The following is a 17,093-nucleotide window of genomic DNA, read 5'->3' as shown; positions in this document are numbered from 1 at the left end:
TACCCCAGGCACCTCCCATGTGTCCTGGACATCCTGGGCACCTCCTGAGGGTCCTGGGCACCCCGGGCACCTCCTGTGTGTCCCAGACACACCAGGCATCTCTTGAGCATGCTGGACACCCCACACGTCTCATCCGTCCTGTGTGCCCCCCCGGGTATCCCACGCACCCCTTCCATCCCAGGTGTCCTGTGCAGCACAGGTACCCGTGTGTCCATCCCAGGCACCCCTCGGGCATCATTTCATCCCGGCTGTTCCTGCACCCCAGGCACCCTGTGCACCCTGTGAGCCCCATTCCACCCCCGGCGTGCCACGAGTCCTTGTGCACCCCAGGTCTGTGGGAGTCAGGGATGCAGGAGAAGAGCTGGGAGCACGTTCCCGAAGCCTCCTCACAGCTCTGCTGCTCCCAGCCCTGGCTCCTTTCCCGCAGGGAGCAGGGATGCAGCTGTGCCTGCTGGGAGAGGGGCAGTTGGCCAGGGAAGAGACATCCAAGGCTTCAACAAGCTGCCATCTCCTCCCTCCCGTGGAGAACGTCCCCTCTCCCAGAGCCTGCAGCACAGAGAGAGGACGAGGCTGGGCCTCCTGGATCCCACCTGGCTCTCAGCAGAGTCCAAGCCCACGCTGAGGGAGGCAGGGCTGGGATGAGGCACTGCTTTGTGCCAGGGTCTGCCTGGGCTTATCAAGGGCTTGGACACGGCTGGAGCCCCCCCGGGAGGGAGCTGGGCGGCAGGAGCAGCCTGGCTGCCCTTCCCCACGCCCTGGAGCACCATTTACCTCCAGCAGGACGCAGGAAAGCACCTGGCAGGCAAGAGCACCAGGGAAAAACTGTCGGGGGGCATGGCGCTGGGGGGGAGCAGGATCCTGCAGTTTAGCAGCTTTTATTCAGCAGCTATAAACAGAGCAGGGAGATAAAGGTTGCAGTGCAGATACAGATTAGGTAGGTCCCTTGAGGCTGTGACACCTTGAGATAGAGGCAGATCTTCAAGGGAACGGCTCGCTGGCAGCTTGGAAAACACGGAGCTGAGCGGCCTCCAGCAGCACCTCAGCCCCTGGCCCAGCCCACAGGGGAGAGCTGGGGCTGCCAGGGCAGGGTGGGGTGCTGGGGCAGTGTCCCAGGTACCCCAGTGCACCCACTGTGCCCCACGGCATCGCAGGCACCCTGGACATGCCGGGTGTCCTGTGCATCCCAGGTACCCCCTGGCCACCCTGTGCACCCCGTGTGTCCCATCCCACCCTGCCAGGACACACACAGGGCAGCAGGGAGCACCAGGAAGCGCTGAGCATCCTGCAGAGGTGGGGACTCATGGAGGAAAGCGATGCAAAAACAGGGAAGAAATGGCTGTTTGGGTAGGTCTGTGTGTCCATCTCTCCCAGCAGCACCCCAGGCAGGCACAGGCTGCGCCACAGGAGGCACGGACACGAGGGACAGGCACGGCTCACAGCAGTGACCCTGGCTGCTGGCTCTGCCGTGGGTTTGTTTGCTGCCTGGCAGGAGCGCCGGTGATTTACTCCCTGTGGTTTGGTTTGAAGCAGGAGCACAGAGCAGGGAGGAGATGGATGTCTGTGCCATGCCCTTCATCCCGCTCCCTCTTCCACATCGAGCCCACAGGCTCGGTTTGATCAGGCAGGGAGGCAGGATTTAATGTCCAGGTGCACCAGCAGAAACATGGAATGTCATGTGGGGGAATTTCTCATCAGATCTCTGCTCCTGCAGGTTCTGGAGGGCATCAGCATCACCCTGGCTCTGCTGAGGACAGGATGGGCTGCAGGATGCTGGCCCCAGTTCAATGCCACACCTGGACAGGGCTCACAGCAAAGCATGGGTTTTAAGACCCCTTCCAGCCCAAGCCATGCCAGGACTCTGCTGCCTCTCTGCTGTGCTGGAGACCGGGCAGGAGCAGGGCTGTGACCCCCACCAGCTGCCCTGTCCCTGCGGACACCCAGCAGGGCCCGTCCCCTGTCCCCAGCAGCGCTATTCCCTACTCCGGGCTCCTTTAATCCCTGATTTAATTCCCAGCCTCATCAAGTCATCCAAGGAGCCAAAGCCAGCATCACCCGGAGGGCTCCAGCGGCCGTCGGCCCTGCCTGGCCAGCCAGGAGGGCGGGGGGCTGTCCCCATGGCCCTGCTGGGGACCCCCGTGAGGGGAACCTGCTTTGGGGGCTGGGGACAGCCTCCCGAGCAGGGGCTGGACGTGGGCCGGGGGTCCTGGGGGTCATGGCAGGACTGGCACCTCAGGCTCCGGTCCCGGTGCCAGCCCAACACTGTCACTGTCACCTGCACCCCCTGCCTCTCCCCAGGGCCCCCGTCCCTCCAGCCCTTCTCCTGCAGGCCTGTCCCCTAACCCTGCATGCCTCGTCCCACAACTCCCACCCCGACCCCAAACCCCAGACCCCAAACCCCAAATCCACGACCCCAGATCCCTGACCCCAAACTCCAAATCCCAGACCCTAGATCCCACACCCCCGCTCCCAGGGCCGGCGCCGCCGCCGCCCCGCCCTGGTGTGACACCCCCGCTCCCCCAGGTGGAACTTTCCTCGCAGGGCGGGAGACCATAGAGGCGAAAGGCCGCATCAAAGCGGAGCTCTCCGGGGGAGGTGCGGAAGTGACAGAGAGCCCTTTCCTCCAATGCCACCTGGAAGAATATCAAGTTATGGCTTTCGTAATCAAACAAAAGTATTTTTAAGATGTCGTAATTGTGATTGGTGGCGCGGTTTTCTTCTCTGTCCCTGTAATCTCTCCCCAAACTGCCCAGGGTTCCCCCCGTCTATGTCCCTTCATGGTACACTTCTCTTTATTTACTCTCTTTGCGCGGCCGGCTTGGGTGCGGTTCTTCCGCTGCGCCAGCTCCGTACGAAAGTGGCGTAGGACGGCTTTGACGGACAGCGAGCCGCAGCCAATGGCACGGCAGCATCGGCGGGCGGACAGCCAATGGCGCGGCGGCGCGGCGGCCGGGGTAGGCGGGGCGAGGGCCCGGCGGGGCAGGGAGGGGGAGCCGTGGAATGGCGGACGGGCGGGCCGGCCCGCCCTGGTGGTAGTGAGACCGGGGGCGCGGAGGGGACAGCCGCGGACAGGGTGAGTGCGACAGGGGCAAGCGAGCCTCCCCAGCCCCCCCGGGCCGTCTCTTCCCGGGAGAGAGAGGCAGAGGCGCTGGAGTGGGCCGCAAGGCCCTTGCCAAATAGTGGATGCTGAGGTTAAAGCGGGCGGTGTTTCCTGCCACATAGTGAGCCGATGCTGCCCGGTCCCGGGCGGGGTTTGGGGGGCTCCGTCCCGGTCCGGGGCTCCGTCCCCGGCCTGACACTGCCCCAGCCCCGCCCGGGGCCGCGGTTCGGTGCGGGGTGTGCAGCCGGGCCGGGCTGGCCCGAGGGGATCGGGCGTAGGGGTGGGCTGCCCGGGGTGCTCCAGCCCCGCGCCGGGTGACCGAGACATCCCTGCGGGGCTGGCCCGGGGCCCGGCCGGTCCCTGCTGCCCTGGGCTCGTCCCTGCTGCCCTGGGCTCGTCCCGCAGCTCTGGCCTAGCGGGGCACGCTGGGGACCCAGGGACCAGGGCGGTGCGGCAGGGTCCCTTCCAGGGGGAGCAGCGCGGGGAGCAGAGGGGTCCCTCCCTTTGCAGACACTTGCTGCCCGAGTGTGACATTGGGACTTGTGAGAACCTCTCTGTATCTGTGCCCAGAGCCTGTCTGGGTGGGAGCTGGGTGCCCTCATTGAGGGAATCCTCTCTGTCCTGCCTGTGTTCCAGCCCCACTGCTGCGTGCACCCCTCGATCTGTCTGGGGACACTTAGTTTCGTGTGTCTCCCCTTGTCTATGAACCATCCACAGCACATGAAATCTGCAACTGCTTGATGTCACCCCCACGGGTGCTGTAGCGTGCTTAGGGAAATGTGTTGGGGATTTTTTTAGCCTGAAAAAAGCTTGGGTATGGTTGGATAGTTCGGGTTAGTGCACTGACCTCCTGGTGGCCTCAGACTGTATTTCTTCTAGAGAAGAAATAAGTTACTTTGGAATGTCCTTGAGGTTGTACCTCACCGGTGTTCAGGTTACTGTTGGGGTTACTTTGGGCTACATGTAGTCTGAGAAAGGTGAGGGTTGCAGCTTCTCCCTGTTAGCTGTCACTTGACTTCAAGGACCTTCCTGTGGTAGGATTTTTTATTTCCCTGTCAGAGTTTCACATTTGGCCTTGCTGTTTTGCTTTCTTTAGAGGCAGCAACAGAATTGGGCACCTCTCCATAGGTCAGAGCACTGGTGGGGTTCAGGGATGTGCTAATGCTGGGAGTTCAGCACTAGGAAGCACGGAAAGTCTTAAATCTTTCAGCACCGCAGATGCTGGTGGACATGAAATTCTATGAATAATGATTAAAAAAACTTCTGTTAAATACATCAGCTGCAGGCAGAGTCATAATTGATGGAGCCCTCCGTAACCCTCACACTTTTGTGTCCTTCCTTAAGACTCGTGAGAGGGAGAAGTTGAAATTAAAAGATGTTGTAAGCCAGCTCAGGGGTACGGATGTGCCTTCCTGAGACAAAACCAGTGCAGTAATGTTGCTTTTATAGAATCATGGAATGGTTTGGGTTGGAAGGGACCTTAAAGACTCTGATTCCAGCTGTGCCCGGGCAGGGACCTTTCCACAGGCCTGGGAAGTCCCTCTGTATGGGAAGTACCGAGTCTTGCACCCTCGGTCACATGAGGAAGGGCAGCAGTTGTGTTTTCCACCCATTTTCTGCATCTGCAGACTCAGTGGCTGCTGAACAGGAATTTGTGCTGCAGGAATTGGGAGCGCGGCGTTGCGACACTTTTCATTCTGATTTGTCCCTTGCTGACCTTGAGTGGGCTTTGCCATAGAAACCAGCTGGTGGTTGAGTCCCAGGCCGAGTTAAAAACAAACCAGAGCCACCATCTCCCCACGAGAGCACAGCCGCTCCAGGAGGGATTTGGATGCCCCTCGTGTCCAGAGCGTTGTCCCAGCACTGGGGCAGAGCTCACCACACACAAAGTCCTGGGCCCTTTGGGGGCTTTATTTCCTTTCAAGGAATGTGAATTTTGAGTGACAGAGCGTGACCTGAGCTTGCAGGAGCTGCCTGGCACTGAGCTTGGCTCAAGCTGCAGTTGTCACTGTTGTTATCCCTGGGTGTGCTGGTGATGGTGGGACCAGACTTTCTGGGATTTACCTCCCAAAGCCTTGATTTCTGCACCATTTACAGCCTGGAGGAGTGGGTATAGCTGCTCCCTTGTAGCCCACCTGACATGAGGTGAAGCCTTGCTGTGCCTTCTAAGTGAGGATAAACTTCTAGGGGTGGACTCAGTGTAAACTTCTCCCTAAACTATATATTTTCTACCGGTTTTTAAAAGAGCTGTGATATTTTTTTGTCTTGTCTAGTAATGAGATCAAAAAGTAAATGTCCCAGATTCCATTAATTTAAAGAAATAAAACCTTTCTGATGGCTCATGCCAGTATAAAATTGGTTTCCCTATGACTAATGTGACACACCACACAGAAATGGTATATTTTTGTGAGTTACAACTCAGAAGGTATTTGCAGACAGTGATTCATGACAAGGAATACAACCCTTCTGATCAGTCCCCACCCAGTTTCTCAGCGTGCTTTGAATATATCTCATTCTTCAGGGCTGGTCTAGGAAAAGTTGATTTCATTCACCAATGTTAGATAATCACGGTGTGTGGGTGGAGGGGTTAAAACTTCAGTTATTGCCTCATGTGCATAAAGTTGCAGCTACAAATCCCTTTCCTGGGTTTATTTTTTTATATTTTTGTGGTGATAGAAGAACAAAGGTTGGTAGATTAATGTTTTTCAAAAATTCAGGTTTTCTTTGACAGATTGTAATAAAGAAGATTTCAGCAAGTGTTAAGACTTGGCTTTAATCCTTCTAGATATTTTCTCTCAGTGGGTTTTCTGGACTCAAAATGTTTAATAACTTTAGATGCAATGTTTTGGGTTTGCCTCTGTTTGGTTTGATGATAATACTGAGCCCTTGGTCATTCAGCTGAGCAAAATACGTTGCTCATGAGTCAGTCATAAACCAGGAAAGGGATTGAATAGCGATTGTGTTTGCATGTGCTGTGGATAAAGTTCCTGCTGTCCTCATGCAGAATGGGACACCAGGAAAAAACACTGCCAAGAGCTCCTTCTGAGGCTCCAGCAGCCACAGCCGGCCCTGTCCGGTGGCTCCGCTCTGCCCTCGCTCCTTTGTGCCGTTTCTACAACAAATGCACAGGAAGCAGCCCCAAAGTGACACACTGTGAAAACCCAGGAAGGCAAAACGCAGCTATTTTCCCAGCCTGTCTTCTGGTGTGTTACTTTTTTCAACAACACTCTGGCTGAAATGGGATCTGTAGTAAGAAATTTGTGTATTTGAGTGTTTATTCTCACTGTGCAAGGATAAATATTTGTGAGATCAGGGCCTTAGTTACCGCAGATTAACATTTATTTAAATACTTTAGGTATTTATAAACACGGGATTAAAAAAGGCATGTAGCAGTGGCTTCTGGGTAATAAGCAAATGACTGCTCAGAACAGAACCACCCTGGTGACATTTACTTCCTTTTGTATTTTTGCAACTCTGTGTAATAAAAAGACATGTTGGTTCTTTTTTGAGGATGGGGGGCAGATCAGGCTTCACTGTGGAGGGAGTGCTTGGTAGAAAGTGATCGGATTCAGGCCTAATTCTCATTTATGTGAGAATTTCTTTCCATCTGAAAGGTTTGCAGGATATTTTTTTCCCTGCCTAGGAGGCAGGAGGAGGAGAGGTCCCTTCCCAGAAGAACTTAAATGTGAACTTCCACATTATTTTCTTGAGCAAGCAGCGTGAGCTGCTAATCACATTCTCCATCCCAGCTCTTTCCCCACAGTAATGGGCCTGGGAAATAGTTCATCTAGATCCTACCCTAATTCCTGAAATTGCAGGAAAGCTCTCTGGTGTTGGGTTGCTGCTGGAGAAGTGCTGGAGCTCAGATATCTCAAGTATGCTTCTGCCAGGGGCTTTGGTGAAGGAATTCAGAGCACCAGGAACTCGATGGATGTCTCACAGATGGGTCAGTGGTGACCTGCTCTGTTCCCTCAGTGCCTCCTCTGTCAGCCCCTCTCCCCCTGCAGTACCCCAGACCCTTTTTGGGGAGAAGTGGTGCTTTAGGGGATGCTGTGGTGCCCAGAGAGGAAGGCGGGGGGCAGAGCAGTTGGCATTGAGGGCTGGAAATTCTGCCTGGGAGGCTGCTGCTGTGTCACTGCTTCAGGTGAGCTGTTCCCAGGTCCCTGCTCACTTGTTGGTGGGGTTTGGGTTCTCCTGCAGAACTGCTGGAAGCAGGGCCCGTCCAGAATGGGTCAGACACAGAGCCAGCCACTAAACACGGTTTGTTCTCACTGCTGCTGTAAATCAAACCTAAACCACCAGTTATTCCTTTGGTCCATATTGAAAGTGCTCCCTAAGAGCTGAGCACTTGTCTTGTGTTTGATCATAGAACCCAGAACAGTCTGGGTTGGAAGGGACCTCAAAGCTCATCTCATTCCTGCCACAGCTTCCACAGGCCAGGCTGCTCCAAGGCCTGTCCACCTGGCCTTGAAGATGCAGCCTGCAAACCCTCTACTCACAAGGGCTTGTTTTATGTGAATGGGGACAAATTTATTTGAACAGCTCCTTTGTGAAGCAAAGCCACACATAGATTTGAGATTGAAATCCCCTAATTGTGAAGTAGAGGGCATAAAAGGAAGTGTCCTAACATGATAAATATGGGATTTGCTGCCCCATGATCTCATGGATACATCAGTTAAGGAACTGATCAGACAGTTTAGGGAAGTGAAATCCATGAAGAACAGTTAAATGATAGTGTTTGTTACCACATGGTTTTAAGGTGCAATGGGGTGCTCCAGCATGGAAAAGCAGGGAGAACTCTAACTCTGTGCTGGCCTTGTTCCCATGCCCTTTTCTGCTGCGTCTGATGCCTGGCCATGATGGAGAGAGTACATGGGGTACCTGGAGGCTGGGTGATCCAGCGTGGCTGGTCCAAAGTCCTGTGACTTTTCTTCATTCACTGGTGTTCCCAGCCATGTTCCAGAACAACCTGCCTCTTCCAGGCCTCCATTTCTCCCCGCTCATCAAACTGGGCTAATGACTCTGACCTTTTGTTTGTAAAGCAAAAGGAAAAGGATCAACAAAATACTGGAGCTTATTTACTATCATTACTGAAATGATGAGCAATGCCACTTTGCAGCACTTCAAAGAGGCTGTGCTCGTAAGATGCTGGAAATCCCTTGAGAGAGAAAATGTTTCAGATGGAGAAAGAGGAGCGGGAGTATTCCTCACATTTTCATTTCCTAGCACACTCCCCTGAAAGGCATGGAGGCACTATCCCCCTCCAGCCCCCTCCCAGCTGGGCACTTCAAATCGTGCTGACAAAATCTGCTGGTTTTGGTAAACTCCAAACTTGCTGGTGTCAGTGCTCCAAGTTCTGCATAAATTGTTCCCATGCTGTGGCGTTGTGCAAAGTCCTCTTGTTGACCTATTGTATTACCACTAATAAGATTGAATGTGGTTTTAATTTCTCATTTCCTCTTTCTCTGGATGCCCTTTTCCTACTACTTAGAGTCTTACTTCAGGTCTCTCTATAGCGAAAGTCTCTTTCTGTGGCTCAGAGAATGAGCGATGCTTTGCTTTCAGAGCGCTCCGCACTGGAGGGCTTTAAGTGGCATTCAGAGGAGGCTATCAGCCACAATATCTGATGTATTGGTGTGGCTGCAGTTCATGCATGGAGTGCAAAAAATGGGATTTAATTGGGAGGGAGGGGGAATAGCGGCCTTGGCTGAATGGATGGGTGAAAGTTCCCCGACCACCCCTTAGCCCAGCGAATGGTTGAGTGCCTGCCAGAGCGGAAGCGAGTTCCCTTTCAGGCACCCTGCCTTTGTCACCGTAAGAAAAAGCACACACGCACTCGCATGGGTTTGGCCTTGCAGCTGCAAAAAAACCCAACCAGGCGAGAGAGAACCGTGCACACACCCAGATCCTGTTCTTTCAATACCAGCAGCTGCGGAGCCGGTGCTTTGCTGGAGGAAAGCACAGAGCTATAAACACAGCTTGTGGAAAACCTTTACCTTCTGTCTAGGGCAGCATGAAATCACTGGCCGCTTCCCTTCTGCAAGCTAAATTAAAAACGGCTGTAATTAACTTATACAAAATAGCCTTTTGGTTGCTATTGAGAATTCAATATTGTATCAAGGAGGTTACATCTAGGGGCTGGCTTCACACGAGAGGTTTCCATAAAGCAGCTTATTATAGACCTTGTGGTAAGCTTGGCTAGAAAGGCCTTCATCCTTAGCATGCCTAATATGGTCTAATCTCTCTTTTCCCAAAAAGATCAGTTCAATATAGTGATGATTCCCCTGTACTCCAGTACTGGTGTATTGCATCCATCTCTGGGCCCCAACACAAGAAGGATGTGGAGCTGCCCGAGTCCAGTGGAGATGCTCTGGAGCCAGGCTGGGAGAGCTGCGGTGCTCACCTGGAGAAGAGAAGGCTCCCAGGGGGACCTCAGAGCCCCTTCCAGTGCCTAAAGGGGCTCCAGGAGAGCTGGAGAGGGACTGGGGACGAGGGCCGCGAGGATGGTACAAGGGGGAATGCTTCAAACTGAAAGAGCGGGTTTAGGTTAGATTTTGGGAAGAACTCCTTCCCTGTGAGGGTGGTGATGCCGTGGCACGGGCTGCCCAGAGCAGCCCCCATCTGTGAAAGTGCCCAAGGCCAGGCTGGACAGGGCTTGGAGCAACCTGGGACAGTGGAAAGTGTCCTTGCCCACAGCAGGCGGTGGAACGAGATGAGTTTTTAGACCCTTTCCAGGCCAAACCATTCTGGGATTTTATGGTTTCAAACACCCTTGAATAGGTTTGGATGGTCCAGAGCCTGGAGTTTGCACTGGAGATTACGTAAGGTGAGATCACTGCTGGGCTCAGAACATGCAAAATGGAAACAACTACAGCTTAAACTGAATATTTTTCTGCCTGTCCCAGGGAGATTTCACAGGCATCTGTCACCACAGCCAAGCTGAAACCTGACCCCTCTCTGTCAGACCAGGGGGGCCGATCGAAACAGTGGGGCCTTGCTGGAGTCTGCTGGAAGGTTGTTCAGTGCCGCTGGCTGCAGGGATGGAGAAAGTGAGTCCAGGGATTGTCATGCTGTTGAGCAAAACCAGAGGACTGCTCCTCGCAGCTTCCTGCAGCTCTGCTGCAAATCCCAAAGGGCAGCCGGGGATCCTTGCACAGATGGCTGTGCACACACAAACGCTGCATTCAGCATTTCTGTGGGATCACCTCACTGGACACTGCCGTGGAAGAGCAGGGTAATCCCACATGTGGAGCAGCCCCTTCTCCCCCAGCCCTGGTTCCTCTTCCCACCCTTGAACAGGACAGACCATAGGTGTGGGGAAAAACTGCCTGGAAAATCCCAGGTACGCGATGGCTTGTGGTGCTGGTGTGATGGGATCCTGCCTGTTCTCCCACCTTCACAGGAGTGCCCATCTTGCTGGGCTCCTGAGATCCCAAAAGCGTATTCAGGCTCTTCACGTGGCATCATGTTTATATATTTATTTTTTCCCTCCACAATGGAAAGCCTGTGTATTATTTTGACTTTATTAAGATGCTGTTTATGAACCATTTTGACTTAGATGCTCGAGGCTGTTCTCTTGTTTTTTTGTGACCAAAATCCCAGCAGATACAACACTTCTGGAAAATATCAGAGAGTCAATGTCCTTTTTTTCCCTCTCCCCTCATGTCAAAGGTTGACTTAAAATATTAATGCTGCAAAGATTCATTTAAGATATTAAAACTGTTCAGGCAAGAATACATGTACATATTGTAATTACTTCCTTTTTCTTACAATTAAAGTAATTGGATTATATTTAATGAGCTATTTACATTTAATAATTAAGAAAAGACTTATCTTTCCAGTATTCCCCAAGTGCAGCAGAAGGGTGGGGGCACTCAGAGCTGTGATATAATTATCTAGGCGTGAGTTGAAACTGAAAGAGCAGTTGAGCTCTATAGAAAACACTTGGAACTGGTTTGTTCCTACTCTTTCATTAATCAAAATAGTTTAGTGTGTGGCAAAGAAGGGAAGGCTGAGCTTAGCTGCAAATGAGACAGAGTTTATCTGCTGAAAAGGAAGGTTAAAATATGCTCGAACTTAACGAATAAGTCATTTAGGGGGAAGAAAGCACACCCTCTCTTTCCATATTAATTAGCGAGCGCTGCCCAGGAATGAGAACGCGGTGCGGTATTGTGAGCCGGCTTTGTTAGCGCGGCAGACACAAGCCGTTCCTGTGCCCGGGGAGGCTGTGCTCATTAGCGCGGTGCGGCCGGCGTGCAGGGGCAGCAGCAGCAGCGGTGCCGGGCTCCGCGCAGCCCTCCCCGCAGCCGGGGGCTCCTGCTGCCCCTGCCGGGCACCTCTGCCCAGGGGCGCTGCCCGCCTTCGCTCCTGCGCGCTGCCTCTGCTCCCAGAGCCTCTGGAGCGAGCTCAGCGCTGGTGCCGACTGAGGCTGCAGGATTCTGCCCCTCTGCTGCACCCTGCACGGGGGGACATGGACCCCTCGGGGCGAGTCCAGGGATGCTGCCAGGGCTGGAGCCCTCTGCCCTGGGGAGGACAGGCCGGGACAGCTGGGAGTGTCCAGCCTGGAGAAGCCCCAGGGAGACCTTAAAGCCCCTTCCAGCGCCTAAAGGGGCTCCAGGAGAGCTGAAGGGGGACATGGGGCAAGGGGGAATGGCTTCCCAGTGCCAGAGGGCAGGGTTAGGTGGGAAATGGGATAGAATCCTCCCCTTTGAGGGTGGGCAGGCCCTGGCACAGGTGCCCAGAGCAGCTGTGGCTGCCCCTGGATCCCTGGCAGTGCCCAAGGCCAGGCTGGACAGGACTTGGAGCAGCCTGGGGCAGTGGGAGGCGCCCCTGCCATGGCAGGGAGTGGAACAAGATGAGCTTAAAGGCCCTTTCCAACCTGTACCATTATAGGATTGTGGGATTCTAGGACTGAAACCTGCCCAGACCTCTCCCTTCATACTCCTGAAATGTTTTAGAGCCTATTGTGTGCTTTCAATACCCAAGTACACCGAAGCTACCTGTTGATTGACGCTCGTGATGCCGCTCTGTGTTGTCACTGACCTTGTATCCTTGCCCAAATTATTCACAGGTTTAGTAGAGAGCATTCTGCTCCCTTTGCTGCTCCTGTTTCCTAGGAAGCAACAAAGCCAGAGCTCTTGTGGCGCTGAAGGAGTCCTGCCTCTCTCTCCTGATGTACACCCTCACAGCAAAGACCTTGAAACCTTTCTGTTCTGGAGCTTTAATTCCTGTTTAATCAATAGTTCTATATTCTGAGAATCAAATCCCTGTGACAGCTCTCTTTAATTGAGCTAAACTGCCTTTCTCTTGTCACGTCTCTTCTAGAGTTTTATTTAAATGCATTTGTTCTGCCTGTATCCTAGTCAGGTATTGATAGGAACACCAGGTGACCCTCTTTGTTTAACTTGTTTTTCAGCTAAATGAATGGAAACATTAATTAGTGCAATGGTTTGTTTCTTAGGAATTAAAAAAATAAAAGTCTGGGTCAAACTGCTGTCTCTATTAGCGCTCCAGCAGAAGCCAGGAGGATCTGTATGTTCCCCATTAGTGACACCCCCATCCTTCCACCCCCAGACAAATTTCTGACAACAGCTCTGAGCGAGTCCCTCTCCAGGAGAGCAGCCTGGTATTTATTCCAGCAAGATCATCTTCAGCAAAGCTGATAACAAAAAGTTTAAAAGGAAGAGCCAAATTTTCAGTCACACCTGTGCAATCCCCTTGAGGGCAGTAAATGATGATGATAATGCATGAGCCAGACAAAAAAACCCGCAGAAAATGGCTTTCTGAGCCTCTTTTGCATTTTTCAGAGCCAGCAGACTGGAGGGGGGGGGGGAAGGCAGGGGAGGGAAAAAAAAGGTTTATTTTTACTGTGGGATTGGAGCGGGCTGGATGTTGGTTGTGTCAAGGACTGCGCGCCGTGCAATGCTGGCTGTGCTGTGGGATCAGGGCTGTGGAGAAGGGCAGCGCCGACTGCTCCTGCCCCACGGTATTGCCCAAACGCCTCTTTCATAACACCGGCGGCTCGGGCCTGCAGAGTTCCTCACTTGGTGATTGAAGTGCGTTAGTAGTACACTGAGGGCTCGTGGATGCAGGGTTTTGTGATCAGCTAAGTGTGTTCTCCCAAAGGTCCTGCATTTTCAGTAGATCCTGCTTTTGTGTGATGGTGGGTGAAAACACAGCGTGTGCTTCCCATCCCACCGGCTGCTGAGAGATGGTGGGCAATGTTTTCTGCTGCGCCCGGGGGGTTTTACCCGTCCTTCTCCCCCGTGGTTTTTTGGGAGAATAGAGCACTGTGAAAGGAAGCAGCCCTGCAGCTGCCCTTCACTGCTGACTCCTGCTCAGCTGCTGGCAGGCTGGGCTGGTAATGACAGATGAGCCTGTGATGCATTTTTGGGAATGAATACTTGTTACAGCTGGCGGGATGGAGTAGTTTGTGGCATCACATGGCAGTTTGCTCTATAATTTCGCTCCCTATTGCTCGGATGCAGCACTGATTGCTGGGTCTCTCTCGGAGCGTGGAACTGGAGCATTTCTGATTGCCGCATCCCACTTCTCTGTGGCTGCATTGTGAGCTTGGATATAGCCCTGAGCACTCAGCAGAGCCTTCTGCTGATTTTTTTTTCCCCCTCAGTTCTCCCTGTCTGTGTGTGTGTGTGGCTGCTGCTTCCCTTTCTGCAAGTCTTTTGGGGTTACATAAAAGCCAGTCTCTTTCTGGCCATTACAGCTACATGGGGGAGTAGTTACTGCTGAGAGAAGCTTGAAATTTGAAGCAGAGTTGTCACAGACATTAGAAAGAACAGTCGGTCTGCGTTGGCAAGCTACTGAGTTAAGTCTTATTTCGTACTGATGGGAATTTCAGATCTGATTATCTCCTTTCCCCCTCATTCCCAGACCTGCTGGTGTGCCCAGGCCCCCGATGGGCGCTCCTAGAGGCAGCTCTCCAAAGCGCTCAGCTCAAGGCTGGGTCTCCTTGGCTGTGCTGCCTGTTTGTCTCCAGGCTGAGGATTCTGTAAGCCCTGCCGAGGGCAGGGTGCTTGGTCACCCTGACGTACTTGGAAATCAAGCCTAAATTCCCTTCCCTTCCCCAAAAAAAGCGCTCTGCCCTCCTCAGGTGCTTTGTGCTACACCAGACACTATGACAGATGATCTCACTGCTGGGGTCCAGATTTATTTGCAGATGGTCCCTGATCTAAGAGGTTGTGTGTCACATTGAGCGGGGAATTACCCAGGTGACTCCCAGTAACGCTATGCTAACTGGTCAAATACCAGTGAGGAGAGCCTTGCCAGATCTCCCCCTCCACCTCACCTGTTATTTACAGCTCTTTGTGTGCGCTGCATCCGCAGGGCTCGCCTTGGAGTCCTGCCTGCCTTCTCCTCTGCACCACCACAGTGACTGTGCTATCTGCCTGCTCTACAAAAACCCCACAAAACAGCTCTGGTGCCTCTCTTGCTGTGCAGTGCTGTTTTCTGCTCTGCTCCAAAACACTCTTTAAGGAGCGTTTGCTCTGAGTTGCTGTTTTCAGTTGACAGAACTCGCCTTGGAAAGCAAATACTCAATGCTAAAACATCCCTGTATTGCTTCTCAATAGTTGTAATCAAAGTCTGTTTCCTTTATTGTTCCTAGCAATTGTTCAATTTTACTGTGCCAGCCCTATTTATTAAAAATAGTCAATAAGACACAGCTTTGTGCGAGGGGTTTATGGACTGGCAGTTCTTGTTTGAAACAAACCAATTGTACTTGATTCTAATCCAGAACTGGGATTCCTGAGTGATCTGCTGCAGCAGAGCTCACGGGGAGAGCGGTCGATGCCTTGCTGATAAGAAATCTTGGAGCAGCACGCTTATCTTGGATTTACCTCAGCTTTGCTTAAAGTGCTGGATTCTGAAAGGCAAGAATTGCAAGTCACACATTTTCCCCCCTTTTCGAGCCTGTGTTGGGCCACGCTTGTTCCCCAGTGCCCAAGAGTATTTACAGAACTAATTGCCAAAGTCAGAATCCTCTTAAAAGCTGGTGAGCAGGACGTTCAAGGTGAGAGCTTATTGTGGCAGGAGCGGGGTGTCAGATCAGCGGCCATGGGAAGAAGCTCCACTCATGGATCCTGCTTTCTTGGAAAAGAACAAAGGATCCAAGAGCACGATGTGTGCAGTGAGAAAGGACAGGAGTTGTTGGGAAGGATAATGGGGAGCAAAACCCCCATGAATCCTGGAAACAAGGTGCCTGTTGAGGCTGGAGGATCAGTAGGAATGGGAGCAGTGAATTCAGCTTCCAGGGCTTTTTTGTGCTCAGCAAACCTTTCTCTGGGCTGGAGCAGGCCAGGGCTTGGCAGAGCCTGTGTAAGCATTTTGGGATAGGGAAATATTGAGGCAGCCTGGCAATGCCCAGCTGTAGGTGGGGCAGCAAGGGGAAGGGAGCTGCGGGGCAAAGCTGGGCCTTTCAGATGCTTTGGCCTTTAGTCACTGCCCTCACAACATCATCAAGGCTCCTGGAGCCCTCTGTGATTCAAGTCATGACTTGGAGGCTTCAGAGGAAGTGTTTGGGAGCAGGTAGGAAGGCTCTGGTTCTAGTGAGAGAGGAAAATCATTTGTTTCCTTGTTTTTAAGAAGGTGTGAAGCACGGTGGTTGGGAGGATGAGTCCTCTGAACTTGGATTCATGCAGCAGGGTTTGTGGATTTTCCTTAGGGCTCTTCCAGCCAGCAGAGATCACTGAACTTCTTTTCCTCTCGCTGTGTTTCAATTTGATGCCTTCCTTTGTTTTCCATATTCATTAGAAATCTGTTGCAGAGTTTTTTGTTTCCAGAGGCAGTTTCCTTTTACTTCTAACGTACTTGATCTCCTCTCCTGTTACACTGGGATCAGGGCAGCTCCCCTGTGCCCATGTTATTCTTGCAGCTTCTTTAAAAACAGTGTCTGCACCCCAAAACTCTACACTACCAAAAGAAATCTAATCTCCAGCATTCATAACCAAATAGAAACGGTTATCTTTGCCCCAAAGATAAGGATTTTCAGCCTTGCAATTCATTTAAGTTGCATCTGAATGGTAGGATTTAGTTATAATATATGGTCTGTGGTCATCGTGTGACAGTGACTAATGCTTGATGAGCAGGCTGGCCAGCCGGGGTGGAATTGTGCTGTGCTGTCATGGCCTGAGCACGGAAAGTGAAGCGGCTCTGGATGGCCCGTGCTTGGCACTGCGCTGTCAGTCGCCTCCTTAATGACTCTCTTAAAGAGTAACAGCATGAGCCTCCCAGAAAGCTTTTCTAGCTCTGTCCCTCTTTTATTTATGGTGTCTCCTCCCTGCCCCCAGCTCATGCCTTGTGCTGCCTCCAGTGTTTGCTTCCTCTTCCTCATTCCCCCTTTGCTCTCACGCCTTGCCCCTTCTCCACACCTGGTTTTCTGCCCCACCTGACTCCTGCTTTTGAAATACACCACTTATTTTCCAATCCACACTATTAATCTTTGTCCCACCTACTCACAAGGCATGAAGGTTTTACGGGAGCCCATTAGCTGTTATCTCTATCCTACCCTCCAAACACTCCAGGAAAAAGCAAGGTCTTACAGTCTTCTTGCAGGGACATCACCCGCTCTTTTTGCAGGTCCCAGATTTCCTTCCTAAAATCTTGAAGCTCCTCATCCTTCTGCTTGGAAGAGAGGAATTTTTGCTTTAAAATGCCTCGTATCCAAAAGCTGCTGGGAGAGCAGGGTGGTTGTCCACAGCCCGTCCTGCCCTTCCTGCCTTGATCGTCCCCAATGCTCCCCAGGGTTAATTTAATCCCTGAGTTTGCTGGATCCTGGCTGGGCTTAGAGGCACCAGAGCTGTCCCCATGGCCTTGGGAAGCACTGCTGTGATCATGAAGGCAAAGCTCTCCTTCTGCAGTGGAGTGTGGCTGGGAGGGTGGGGTGGGCTGTAAAGGGAGCCTTTTTCTTAGCCTTTATCTCTTCTGTCTTGCGCCAGTGCAAATCTGTGCTCTACCTTAGTTTTTCTTTTAAGAAAAGCAG

At 52.4% G+C, this 17,093-nt stretch overlaps 1 protein-coding gene across 1 annotated transcript in view; it reads left to right on the top strand.

Moving 5' to 3' along the window:
• Positions 1-2,976: 2,976 nt before the first annotated feature.
• The window catches only part of WASF2 (WASP family member 2), a 31,873-nt gene continuing 17,756 nt past the window's right edge, over positions 2,977-17,093 (top strand). Inside the window, exon 1 of the mRNA XM_063177672.1 lies at positions 2,977-3,070. The gene's annotated coding sequence lies outside the window, so the exon portion shown is untranslated. The remainder of the gene's footprint in view (positions 3,071-17,093) is intronic.

Source organism: Melospiza melodia, chromosome 27 (assembly GCF_035770615.1).
Source record: "Melospiza melodia melodia isolate bMelMel2 chromosome 27, bMelMel2.pri, whole genome shotgun sequence".
NCBI lineage: Eukaryota > Metazoa > Chordata > Aves > Passeriformes > Passerellidae > Melospiza > Melospiza melodia.
The sequence above is the reverse complement of the archived record's forward strand: the minus strand, read 5'-3'. Positions and strand labels throughout refer to the sequence as shown.